The sequence below is a fragment of the Nycticebus coucang genome, chromosome 15 (assembly GCF_027406575.1).
Source record: "Nycticebus coucang isolate mNycCou1 chromosome 15, mNycCou1.pri, whole genome shotgun sequence".
In the NCBI taxonomy this organism is placed as follows: Eukaryota; Metazoa; Chordata; class Mammalia; order Primates; family Lorisidae; genus Nycticebus; species Nycticebus coucang.
In genome coordinates, this window is record NC_069794.1 from 59,722,684 (window position 1) to 59,731,503 (window position 8,820).

The 8,820-nt window shown below is 38.1% G+C and overlaps 1 protein-coding gene and 1 pseudogene across 1 annotated transcript in view; one reads left to right on the forward strand and one right to left on the reverse strand.

Annotated features, from left to right (window-relative positions):
- The window catches only part of VWA8 (von Willebrand factor A domain containing 8), a 468,998-nt gene that overhangs the window by 299,794 nt on the left and 160,384 nt on the right, over positions 1–8,820 (reverse strand). The window lies entirely within an intron of this gene.
- On the forward strand, positions 8,201–8,536 carry LOC128566569 (cytochrome b-c1 complex subunit 7-like; annotated as a pseudogene).

An 8,820-nucleotide genomic window follows, 5' to 3' on the forward strand; every position in this document is an offset into this window, starting at 1 on the left:
TAGAGATGAGAACAGGTCTTCCTTTTTTCGATTTTTAAAGGGGTAGAAAATGAAAAATATTTGGCATTTTATCTGAAGACAACATCATTTAAAAACCAGGAGGAACTGCAGACATTTATCAGTGAGCTCTGTATGTTCTTAGTAGATCGAATGCGTGTGGCCCTAAACCAGACCATGCCATATGACATCCAAGGTGCTATTTCAACCATTTATACAAGCATTGACAGCTTGACTCTTTGCATCTGAAGCAGAAGTCAATGAGAACTCTGAAATGGCAGCAGTATACTATGAGGAGAGGTTGGTGTGTGACCCACAGAACCTTGGTCACTGGCTGGACTATGGTGCCTTCTGCCTTCTCACTGAAGACAACATCAAAGCACAAGAAAGGTTTCAGAAAGCTTTTCCCTCAACCTGAATCATATCCACGGCTTGCTTCTGTGTGGTATCCTGGCTATTTTGATGTCAAACTATGAGCAAGCAGAAATTTTCTTTGAAGATGCCACTTAACTTGGAACTAATTTTGTAGCCTAGACTTTACTTGGTTTTTACTATGAAAACAATGACATTTGAACAGAAATGGCATTTCATGAGGCATCCAAACACCTTGGGGCACGAATGTTTCAGGTACAAGTAAAAAAGCAAAAGAGCACTGACAGTGTAGTAGAGTATGTTGAAGAAGTAGGGAAATGAGAATCCAATTTAGGCCCTTTGGGAACCACAAATGGTTCTTCAGCAACAGGAATCAAGGTGCAGGACTCAGCAGGTAGGGCCAGGGAATGGAGAGGATGAATGGCTACTGGGAAAATTACTAGCCTTAAGAATAGGAGCCAGCATATAGTGAGCACTCACTAAATATTTGTTAAATGAAAAAAAAAAAAAAATGGGACATTTCTTAGAGGACTAGCTCAGTTCGGTTTCATTTATTACCTAAACTAGCTGCTTTTTATAATGTTAGAAAGAGCCTTCTTTCATTTCTAATATATCTTTGCATTAAAATAAAAAGCCTCTTGAGAGAAATAAAAACATTCCCTTCAATACCAGCTGCTGGTTTTCACAAATAAGATTGAAAAAGCTCAGAGAGGCCAGGCACAGTGGCTCACACCTGTAATTCTGGCACTCTGGGAGGCTGAGGCAGAGAGATTGCTGGAGCTCACGGGTTTGAGACCAGCCTGAACCAGAGCAAAACCCTGTCTCTACAAAAAAATAAAAAAATACAAAAACTGAGGCAAGAGGATCACTTGAGCCCAAGAGTTGGAGGTTGCTGTGAGCTGATGTTGCCACAGCACTCTACCCAGGGCAACAGGTTGAGACTCTACCTCAAAAAAAATAAAATAATAAAATAAAATAAAATTCCAAATTTTGGCTGATATGTCTTCCTAGAGGAGACACATCATATTGAAAAAAAATAAGGGCTCAGAGAATTTTATCCCCAAATATGACTCCTTTGTATAAAGAGTATTTTTTTTCTGAACACCTCCTCCTCAACCCCTTACAAAAATTCACATTGAAAATTAGAGAGTTCCAAAATGTGAAAATAATTCAGAATACATCTGTATGTCTTTATATGAGATGGTCTGTGGCGCCAACTTCCTTCCCTCATTATCTATACAAAGTGTTTCTCGTCCCCTCCTTTTTTGACATCAGTATATATAATTTATCCTGTAAGGTGAAGTAGTCTTTTACAGTGCTCAAAATAGCTGAAATTATAAATGTGTCATGGACTCTGGAGGTTGTAGCTTTGTATTGGCCTTTCTAAAAAATTCATGCCCTGTGCAGGCCCAGGCAGGAGAAATTATGTGAGTTGCCAGAGGCCCAGCTGGGCTCAGCACCCAGCTTAGGGTTGAGCACATCTGCCTGGCAGTCTCTCATCAAGCCTAATAGTGGGTTGTACAATGACAAGTGAGTGCCCAGTATATCAAGTGAAAAGGTCTTGTGTTCCAGACTAATAACCGATCGTCAGTTTGGGTACTCTTTCTTATGTCGTTCATAATAAGACACTTAAGCAATCGCTATATATTGTTAGGAAATAAATTTTGAATAGATTGCCTACTACTTTGCTTTCAAGCTCCTGGATATGTTTAATGAAGACTATCTGGAGATGGCAACACAAGCTATTAAAAAGAACTGTCACCATTCACAACTACTTATCTGTGCAAAACAGGATTCTTTGGTCGAAAGTGGTCCAACCAAGCAAACTACGAAATGAATGTGAAACTATAGTGGAATAAGACTGTAACTGACATCTGTGAAGTCTATTTTCAAAATTTTTGTATAACAAAAAAGCCTCACGTTGTATAAAGAGTATTTTGATTGAAAGGCCCTTAGAGGGCGGCACCTGTGGCTCAGTTGGTAAGGCATCAGCCCCCTATACCGAGGGTGGTGGGTTCAAACCCAGCCCCGGCCAAACTGCAACCAAAAACTAGCCGGGCGTTGTGGCGGGCGCCTGTAGTCCCAGCTACTCAGGAGCCTGAGGCAGGAGAATCGCTTGAGCCCAGGAGCTGGAGGTTGCTGTGAGCTGTGTGAGGCCACAGCACTCTACCGAGGGCCATAGAGTGAGACTCTGTCTCTACAAAAAAAAAAAAGAAAGGCCCTTAGAGATCAACAGGTCCTAGAAGGGACTTTCCTTCTAGCTGCATAAAACCAGAGGGACCCATGAAAAAGAACAATTGTCTTCGTGCCTCTCCCTGTTATTTCAATATACTGCAGGAAAGCGGATCAAGAATGCAACTAGACCTGGCCCAACTCATGTCAAAGATAATCCCTGTCTCTCAGATCAATTAAATTATTTATTAAATATTTAATTTCTTTAAATTAATTAAGTTATTTCCAAGGAGGCTGATTTCAAGAAAATCTGTTTCCCCTATCCATTCATCCTCCCTAGTAACTAACAATTTTTTGTCCCTCAACAGAATTGCCTATATTCCTCATTTTCCTCTCCTATCTAAACGAGAGTATATAAACTTTTGGACCCCATTGGAATCTTGGGTAACCACTCCGTGATTTTCCTGGTGTGCATGGAAACAAATTATAAACTCTTTCTCTTAATCTGCCATCTTGTAAGGGGGCAAAGGGGAAGTTTTCTTTTCTCTCCAACAAGATCCTATAGGGAAAGATAAAAATTTTAGCTTTTCCTTAGAGAGAGAGTTGGTTCTGCTTCCCCCAAGTTATAATCAGAAGTTATTTTCAATTATATGAAAGCGTAAGGACACTCACATATATAAATAAAATGGACCTTTCACAGAACAAGTGAACCTAATTAAATCTAATCAACAGAACTTTTCCAGCATAGTCTGAATGGGTCAGTGATATAAATTAACTCCAGATAATGAAACCACTCTTTATAAAATTAATAAAGGTCACAAAGTAGGAACTATGGTAGGGGCCTAAATTCTGCCAAAGTATATTTACAAAAAAAAAAAAATATATATATATATATATAATATATAATATATAATATAATATTATAGGGAACAATAGCTAGTTATAAGTATTTTTTTAAAAATATATAATATATATTTATATTATATATTATACATATATAAAATACATAAACATATATAAATATATAAAAAATAGATAATACATATATATTTATGTATTTATATTATATATTTATATATAATATATATTATATTTATATATATGTATTTTTTAAATATACATATAACTAACCATTGTTCCCTAGCTTACTTTCCTATAACTGCTTACTACTAAGGAGTCACATAGCTGACCGCCATAAAAACTCTTAGCTTTTGTCTTGGCACCTGTAGCTCAGCGGCTAGGGCACCAGCAACAAATACCAGAGCTGGCAGGTTTGAATTCAATCCAGGCCTGCCAAACAACAATGACAACTACAACCAAAAAATAAAAATGGCCGGGCTTTGTGGCAGACACCAGTAGTCCCAGCTACTTGGGAGGCTGAGGCAAAAGAAGCACTGAAGCCCAAGAGTTTGAGGTTGCTGTGAGCTGTGACGCCACAGCACTCTACCAAGGGTGACAAAGTAAAACTCTGTCTTAAAAAAAAAAAGAAAGAAAAATTCTTAGCTTTCTGTGTTGCTCCCATAGAAAACAACATCTTTGTGAAACCAGATCAGGGGCCCATACCAAGGAACTGATTCAGTTGGTCTTGTAACCACCACACAAGAACTCACTCAAGCATGAGAAGACAATTTCTATACCCCTAGACTCCACCCCAAACTCAATCAGCAGACACAATTGGCTAGCCCTTTGCCCACCAAAATATCTTTGAAATCCTTTTCTCCAAAATTCTTGAGGAGACACACTTGAAAAATTTGTCCCATCTCTTGGCATGGCACCTGCAATATTTTTTTTTTTTTTTTGTAGAGACAGAGTCTCACTTTATCGCCCTCGGTAGGGTGCCGTGGCCTCACACAGCTCACAGCAACCTCCAACTCCTGGGCTCAAGTGATTCTCTTGCCTCAGCCTCCCGAGCAGCTGGGACTACAGGCGCCCGCCACAACGCCCGGCTATTTTTCGGTTGCAGTTCGGCCGGGGCCGGGTTTGAACCCGCCACCCTCGGTATATGGGGCTGGCGCCTTACCGACTGAGCCACAGGCGCCACCCAGCACCTGCAATATTTAACTCTTTCTGCTGTAATACCTGTCATCTCAGTGTATTGGCTTCTTCTTGAGCAAGGGGCAATGAACCTGGCTGGGCTGTAACAGTAATAAGAAAATGTTTAAACCAGAGTAACACCATTTTCAAGTGCTTCTGGCTATAGAATATTTGGGTTTTAGTACCATGAAATTATTGTTTTCATATTTTAAATTATACTGCACTTTGGAGTTGTAAAAAATAAATATCATTTCCTTATTTGTCTCATCTATTTTCTCATTCATATTAGTAACAGAAAAGCCAAAATTAAAAATAAAAAGTGTGCTTATTTCATAGTGTTCTTGATTTTGAAAATCAAGAGAAATGAATGCCCCCATTTTGCTTGTTTTTTAGCCCTAAAACCCTTGAACTTAGAATAAAAATAGCACTAATGATATCAATAGAGCCTGAACCATTTCCTCTTTTTGCATTTCCTTAAAACATTTTAAATAACGGGACATGAAATCTAATTCCTGTAAGGCTACCACTGACTAATCTTCAACATCTCACCTTCATTCAGATCCCTAGGAAACATCCATATATATCTGTGCCATTTGGAATTATTCTCTTTTGATTGCAACAGAGAAACCCACTGAAAATTGAAAAATCCTACTAAAATGAGAAGCATAATTCCATGAAATATATCAGAGACTATAGATTTGAACCTTAAAGCCATTATGTGCCTTAAATGTTCTTAGTACCCTTGAATGGTCTAAGCTAATTTTTCTGAAAATTCTCTTGAGAATTCCAGATATAAGTATTAGCTCAATAGAATAACTGCACAGAGTGGTTCTGTGTACAGTAGCTAAAACAAGATTAGAATTAGTTTTCTAAAGCCTGTCATTCAGAAAGAAAACAGAAAATATTATAGTAAATTTTTATTGTATAAAGAAATTTGAGGCACCTCTCTCTTTAAATATGGATACTGACATGAAGAAAATTTTACATTCTAATGCACTTACAATTTTTTTTTTTTTTTTGAGATAGAGTCTCACTTTGTGGCCCTCAGTAGAGTGCCATGGCATCATACCTCACAGCAAACTCTTAACCTCAAACTCTTGGGCTTAAGTGATCCTCTTGCCTCAGCCTTCCAAGTAGCTAGGACTACAGGTGCCCGCCACAGTGGCACGCAACTTTTAGAGATGGGGTCTTGCTCTTGCTCAGGCTGGTCTCTAACTCCTGAGCTCAGGCAATCCACCTGCCTCCACCTCCAGAGTGCTGAGATTACGGGCAATTAACAACAATTTGTTGTAGGCATGAGCCACTGTGCCCAGCCTATAGTTTTTTTACAGGGATATTAAATAATTATAGCAAAAGTAGGACATTAAAGTATATAGAGTATGACCTCAATTAGGTTTTTAAAAAATACACATTTCCAGGTGGTGCCTGTGGCTCAGTTGGTGGGGCGCTGGCCCCATAAACCGAGGGTGGTGGGTTCAAACCTGGCCCCGGCCAAACTGCAACAAAAAATAGCCCAACGTTGTGGCAGATGCCTGTAGTCCCAGCTACTCAGGAGGTTGATGCAAGAGAATCGCCTAAGATTCTCCTAAGCCCAGGAGCTGGAGGTTGCTGTGAGCAGTGTGATGTCACAGCACTCTACAGAGGGCGATAAAGTAAGACTCTGTCTCTACAAAAAAAAAAAAAAAAAAAAAAAAAATTTCCACCACATATATGAACCCAAAAGAGTTTCAGGAAGTATTTCAGTTATTCTGCAAAAATATGTTAAATATATGCCAGGCACTGTGGCTCACACCTATAATCCTAGTGGTTCATACCTATAATCCTAGCACTCTGAGAGGCCTAGAAGGGAACATCACTTGAGCTTTCTTCTTTCCTGTAATATACTGATAATGGGGGAAGGGGGCAACTTTTTTTCATTTTAGATGGTTCTGGTTTTTTTTTTTTTTTTGTAGAGACAGGGTCTCACTTTATGGCCCTTGGTAGAGTGCCGTGGCCTCACACAGCTCACAGCAACCTCCAACTCCTGGGTTTAAGCGATTCTCTTGCCTCAGCCTCCTGAGTAGCTGGGACTACAGGTGTCCGCCACAACTATTTCTTTGTTGCAGTTCGGCCGGGGCCGGGTTTGAACCCGCCACCCTCGGTATATGGGGCCAGCGCCTTACCGACTGAGCCACAGGCACCGCCCTGGTTCTGATTTTTTAATGAAGAAAGGGGAAAAGTCCCTCCCAAGGCTTATTAATCTCTAAGGGCATTTAATTCAAAATACTCTTTATAACAAGAAGTCATATTTCAGGGTAAAATTTCCTAAGCTCCTTCAGGAAGGTAAAACCAAGAAAGGAAAAGATGATATACAAAATGTATACTATAAGAATAATCTAAAATTTGAATCTTATCTTTCTAATACTCACCATAAAGAATGACATTAACAGGTGGCGCCTGTGGCGCCTGTGGCGTTTAATTCTGTAAACTACCTAATGGGCTTATGGGGTAAGGAGTAAGGTGCTGGCCCCATATGCCAGAGGTGGTGGGTTAAAACCCAGCCCCAGCCAAAAAAAGAAAAAAATGACATTAACAAAAAAGTTACATAAATTATAAAATCATAACCACCTGACACTGACATCAAACCAGAAACAGTACAACAATTCTTGACAATAAATTTGAGAAAAATTTGTTGCATGGGTCAGGTCATAATATAAAGAACAGTATGTTAAAGAGTTAAAAATAGAAGTAACAATAATGATGGTAACAACTAATACTCACAGAAAGCTTATTATGTACAAGTACTTTACATAAATTAGCTCACGTAATCCTTATATATCCAAGAGACAAATACAATTATATCTTCATTTTATAAATGAGAAAACTGTAGTATAAAGAAGTTAAACAGCTTATCCAATCAAGGACACACAGCAAGCAGAGGAGCCAGATTATCCTCAAGAATGTCACTATAACAAAACACAGCAACAAATTTCAGTAAAAGAAATTTCATAGGGAAAGAGCTGGTCTGGATTAAACAATCCATGGGTAAACTGTAATAACAGGGTTAATATAAAATGTACTAAGGACATAGCTCTCAGGCTAACTTCACAAATCAATTAACTTCTAATAAGTCTCAATCGACTTCTTTGAGAAGAGTTAAAAAGCAGTGACTGTGATGCTGACGGTTTCCAGAAATGACTCCAAATACAGCTAGTCTACATTGCTATTTTCAAAAATACATATTATAAAAGATAATAATACATATCTACATATTTTTATTTTGATACATATATAAAAGATCAAAATAAGGGCAGCAGCTGTGGCTCAAAGGAGTGGAGCACCAGCCCCATATGCCGGAGGTGGTGGGTTCAAACTCAGCCCTGGCCAAAAATTAAAAAATTTAAAAAGATCAAAATAAAAATATTTTCGTTAACAGTAAGTATATCTCTAGGTATATATGATTTTTCATTCTTTCATTTCTGAATTAAAAATACAGTGAGCATTTGACATTTTTTTTTAATTGGGGTAAATAAGGATTTATAATGATTTTGTTTTCCAAAAGAAATTAGCTTAAATTTTGTAGGCTTTCGGGGTCTATCTCAAATAAGTTTTGCTAATTTAACTAACTTATTCTACAGGGGTCAAAATGGCTGGCAAGCTGGCTGTTGCAGCATCAGGCCGGTGGCTGGATGATATTTGAAAATGGTATTACAATGCTGCAGAATCCAATAAGCTGGGGTTAACGCAAGATGATACGATATATGAGAATGAAGATGTAAAAGAAGCGATAAGAAGGCTTTCTGAGAACCTTTACAATGACAGGGTGTTTTGCATTAAGAGAGCATTGGACCTGACGATGAGGCAGCAGACCTTGCCCAAAGGACAGTGGACCAAATATGAAGAGGATAAATTCTACCTTAAACCATACCTGAAAGAGGTTATTCGAGAAAGAAAAGAGAGAGCAGAATGGGCAAAGAAGTAATCATATAGTTGAAATCTATGGATGCAGCTGTCATCAAAGTATTTTTATGAAGATGGTTATTTAAATCCTTAAATAATTTAAGGATTATTTCATCTGCAGATGTATTTAAATAAACATGTATAATAATAAAAAACCTTATTCTACAAAAAAAATATATGAAACCAGCACATTGTACCCCTTGATTGTGCTAATGTACAGAGCTATGATTTAACAATAAAAAAAATAGAAAGAAAAGAAAATCCTACCAATAGTATAAAAACTCAAAAAAATGGGATTTATGTGAA